At 34.2% G+C, this 5,147-nt stretch overlaps 1 long non-coding RNA gene across 1 annotated transcript; it reads right to left on the minus strand.

Annotated features, from left to right (window-relative positions):
• Positions 1-1,943: 1,943 nt before the first annotated feature.
• LOC145141096 (uncharacterized) lies at positions 1,944-4,459 on the minus strand. The gene is made up of 2 exons (XR_013722438.1): positions 4,011-4,459; positions 1,944-2,110 (listed from the first exon to the last, which is right to left on the minus strand). It is a non-coding gene; the product is annotated as an uncharacterized LOC145141096 (long non-coding RNA).
• Positions 4,460-5,147: the final 688 nt, after the last annotated feature.

Raw genomic sequence — 5,147 nt, forward strand, 5'->3', positions numbered from 1 at the left:
TGCTGGAGGGTCTAGCAGTGGGTCCAAGGCAAACCCCAAGTTTGACGTTCCAGCTGTTAGTGACCCAAAGGAGGCCACTTGCTTTCATTGTGATGAGAAAGGGCATTGGAAAAGAAGTAGTCCAAAGAACCTTCAAGAGTTGAAAGAGGGGAAGATCAATCCATTTGGCTTCTCATCAGGTACATACACTATTTATATCTATAACACACATCTTTCTCATTCTTGGGTCCTTGATACAGGATGTGGTTTTCAAACTTTCTTTGAATTTGCAGGGTCGAAGCGCAAGCAAGGAAGTGGAGCACGGGAAGCTCAACCTGGTCATCGGGAATAGGCGTTCTTACCTATCACCAAGATTGGTACGTATAAGCTTGTGCTTGATAATGGTGTTAGTATAGATTTGATTAATTATTGTCATTCGTCAGAAATGACACGAAACATTATTTCATTTCATGCATTATTCAGACAAGGTTTTCGAAATTCATTTGATAATGTGATAGATGCTATTTTATGCATCTTTTAGGGTAGTTTTTATTTCATTTAGCATCATATTTTACACATTTGCATATTATTAGCTTAAATAATGTTCTGCTCATCTCTTTCGTCAAGAATTCCCGTAATGCTAGTGTTTTTATGTCGTTTTTATGTACTACGAGTGGAGCAGTACTTTGGAGCAACTTTAGATGTGTTTAAAGGAAGAATTGGAGCATAATTAGTGTTGGAACTGAAGAAAGATGTTAATGAATGAATTGGAATGCTTACACTGAAGAATTACGACCAAATCGCGACATAAAGCCAAAAATGCAATCACATTTCTACACTTCTGTGATCGCATAAACTAGTCGAGGTTTTGTAGGGTCGAAAAATATCATCTAGGAAAAAATAAAAAAATGCAATCATATGGGAAAAAAGTGATCGCATTTTTCTGTCGAAGCTCAAAAAAGGTAAGAAATAGCAGCGTACTTCATTAAATGGTGAATCGGGAAAATATGGCAAAAATGGGATCGCATTTTTGTATGTATGCGATCGCATTTTTTGTGATTTTTTTCTCCGAAAGTTTCAGAATTGCATATAAATATCACCCCTCTAATCAGATTGAACCCCAGACGATTCCAGACGACAAAAAACTCTTTTCAGACAACCTTTGAGGCGATTTCTCTCTGAACTCAGCGATTTATGAAGATCTGGAGACAGTGGATCATCTCCTACGTTTAGTTAGTAAGATTAGTTATTTAGTGTCTCTTTTTACTATTCAAGATTCGTTTTTAGCCATGTCTGGCTAAACCCTAGTTTTCAGTTTTACAATAGACTAGTACTTTTTGTGTGATCAGTTGTCATATATGGTTTTCATTGTGTGCTTGTATCTAGTTGTTCAGTTTTGAGCTTAATGAATGTTTGATTTTAATTCTTCTTAGTCTGATCACCTAGCTAGGGTTTAATCATTAGAGTTAATCAGTTGTCGAAATCCATAATTGTTTTGATAATCTGGTAATAAGTAACAAGTAATAAATTGGTTTTGTGTTTGGATTTGACTTTATTATAAAATGAAATTCCGTTTCTTTAAGCTTCCAAACTTATGAGAAGTATTGGGTATTGTTGGGAATTTTACACAGATCTTAATGCACATTTTTTAATTTAATTAAGAGCTTGGTTAATTAGATCAGTAAAATGTTAGGGTTAACTGAAGAGCTTGTTTTGGTTAATTTAACTAGGTAAAAGAGATTATACTAGAGCTTGTTAGTTTTTCTCAGTACCATCTTAGATAGAACGCATTCTGAATAGCTAGATTTGGGTTGATTGCATGATTAGGAAATTCGCAGTAGAGCTGAATTCGTTTTTATTACGGATTTTGTCACACCCCGACCGAGGCGGCAGAACACGCCGGCCTATGCCACTATGTTCATGGATCACAGGTAAACTGAATATATATCACAAGTACAACGATAAACAAAATAACATTTGTATTCCATCATTAAGTTTGAATACAGGGTTCTTACAGATAATAATAGTACAGTAGTTGCCTTAAACAGGTCAGTAGATAACAAAAACTAGATAGCTAGGTCGTCTTTAATCCATGACCAATCTTCCATCTGAACGCTTGTCTAATGATCTCCTGAGAATACATGTAAGTTTGAGGGTCAACAAAAAGGTTGGTGAGAGTCACATGCTTTTTGTAATAATGATATTTTTAATATGATCCAAAAAGTATTGCCTTTGTTGTATGTAAAACCATGTTTGGAAATGTTTGCTAAAGCAAGGAATCGAAATTGTGGTTTCTAGATAATGAAATCTAGTTAAAGTTTATAGTGATAAAGTTGTATGGATAACGGATAAACGGATATACGGATATATGGATAAAGTTATATGTTAAGGTTGTACATAACAACCGTAGATACGGATAAACGGATAAAACAACAAGTATATTTGATAAGCGTAAACGTAAAAGTGTACGATACTTGTTTAAATAATTGATAAATATTAATAAAGTTGTATGGATAAACGGATAAATGACAAGTATATTTGATAAGCGTAAACGTCAAAGTGTACGATACTTGTTTAAACAGTTGACAAATCTTAATATAGTTGTATGGATAAACGGATAAATGACAAGTATATTTGATAAGTGTAAACGTAAAAGTGTACGATACTTGTTTAAACAGTTGATAAATCTTAGGATAGTGTACACAAGCACATGTATGGGCCTAAGATACAAGTTTTATAACTTGTACAAAACTATATATATATATATATATATATATATATATATATATATATATATATATATATATATATATATATATATATATATATATATATGTGTGTGTGTGTGTGTGTGTGTGTGTGTGTGTGTGTGTGTATGATGTATGTTGAAACTACCGAGTTGATAGCCATTTATACAATCTTAACACTTTTGTAGTCGGAAAGTATATGTTATTTTTATTAGTTGTATTATTTTAACGACATAACATATATTGATATTGAGATTTAAATCTAGCTTGTTTACTTATAACATATAAGCGTTTAAACAAATATTTCATAAACTAGTAATGTGTTTACACAAATTAATGATTTTTCATGTGTATTTTGTATGATAAATATTACTTAGTACACGTACTACCATGTACACATGATGGCCATACATGAAACACCGGAGGGCATGATGATTTTAGCAGTTAAGCCGTTCTGAAATCCAACAACCCTATGCGACCCTTCAAACCAGATTCTCCGTATGGTTAGTGATAGAGTAGTAAATAATACTTTTGTATGATTTATATCGCATAAAAATGATGATGTTGTTTGTATAAACAAAAGATTTAGACATATTTATATATGATATAGTCCAAGTAGTACATGTATCCCCCCCCCCCCACCCCTTCCGAAAATATGTAAAAGTGGGGCCGTAACGCTCACCTTAAAGTATGGCTGTTTATTTGTTTTTAGAATTGACGCGAGAAACCGACATGTGTTGTCGTGAACACGAAACTCCGAGATTAATTTAGTTTCCTATGAAATTTTAACATAAATTAATATGTGGAGGGTTGTTTGGTAATTTAACCAAAGTATAAGGTTCATTTATTAATTTAAATAAATCAAATGGGACTAAGTTTGTAAATACTTTTCAAATGAGGGACTAAAATGATTTATTTAAATTCTAAGTTTGAGTTTTGGATTTATTTTGCAAATAAATCACAAGGAAGGGTGTAATTTAAATAAATAAAATGAAAGTTTGTTGATTTGGGACTTGTTTGTAAAGAATTTTGAAGAGAGTGATTGTAATCTAATTAAATGAAATGGAATTTTACATATTTGGGACCTATTTTGAAAGAAAATTTTGAGTGAGGGGGGTTTGAATTTTTTTAAAATGGAGTTTGGAAAGTAGATGATCACCTCCTGTGATCTTGTTTATATGCAACGAAAGAAAAGAAAAAAATATAAATGAGTCTTCGGCTGGCATTTTACGATTGACAGGAACAAAACAACAAAAAAAATTAATGAAAGGGCGGAGTACTCACGAATTTGTAGCAGCAGGAGGTTGATGATGGTGGTGGCCGGCAGTGGGGAGGGGTGGCAGTGAGGTGTCCGGTGGTGGCCGGAGAGCTCCATCAGCCTCCTGCTGCCCGTTTTCTTGCTTCTTTCTTGATGAAAACGAAGGGAGAGGAAGGAGGGAAGGGAGTGAAGAAGGCCGAGGTGATGTTGGGTGTGATTTCCGGTCACAACAAGATGGTACAAGGGTGGTTTTTGGGGGTGGAAGTAATCGAGAATGAGAGAAAGGTTTAGAAAGAAAGAGATCAATATTAAGAGAGAGGAAGAAGATGGTTGATGCTGTGTGAGTTTAATGGCTTCTATGAACTCTTATTTATAGCAAAGAAGTGATGCAAGTGTTTATAAAGACTCCATGCTTAAATCAAGTGTTGTGTACTCTTTATGCAAGTTTGCACTTAGGAGGAAGATGGGAAGAGGAGAAACTCACGTGGGCATGGATACAGGGGGAAGCAAGGACTAAGAGCTGGCCATTTTCTTCTATACAAGTTATGTGGGCCCACAAAGTAGTTTAATTCCTTAATTTGTCCAAAACACTCATAAGTTTATGAATCGAGATCCCGACATCGGATTGCGGTTTTGAAATTTTCTTATGAAAGAGGGTAATTCGAGGATTCCAGAAACCCGAACGGATTAATTTTTGGAGTTATGGAACTCCGGGAAATTACGTTTGAACTTTCGCGTCTATACAACTCATGGTGTCCGTTTTCACGACTTTTGTAAATATTTTTGCTAAAAATATTTCGAGTATGGAACTAAATAATAGACTATAGTCTGATTCCGAAAACGTTCACGAAATTTCCATCTGAGGTGTATAAGCACCTTAACAGATCAAAATAGCTTAAACAAAACAGGTAAAATCGGTGTTATACCGGTTTAGTTTCTTAAAACGGTCGGATCTTTTGCATACGAACTCCGTTTTGGATGTCCTTTATATTTTCGGATTCAGGGGAGCACATAGTATGAGTCTAGTATAATTGTTTCGCTCAAAACTGCTTATTACGAATTTCCAGTTTTTTAAACGTATTACTAAGGTTACAATTTGTGCTATTTGATTTGTTTGAGATGTTATACATTTGGAAGTATGATATCATCAGGCATCATATAAT

This window comes from Lactuca virosa, chromosome 9, assembly GCF_052849685.1.
Source record: "Lactuca virosa cultivar CGN04683 chromosome 9, Lactuca_virosa_CGN04683_v6, whole genome shotgun sequence".
NCBI classification, from domain to species: Eukaryota; Viridiplantae; Streptophyta; class Magnoliopsida; order Asterales; family Asteraceae; genus Lactuca; species Lactuca virosa.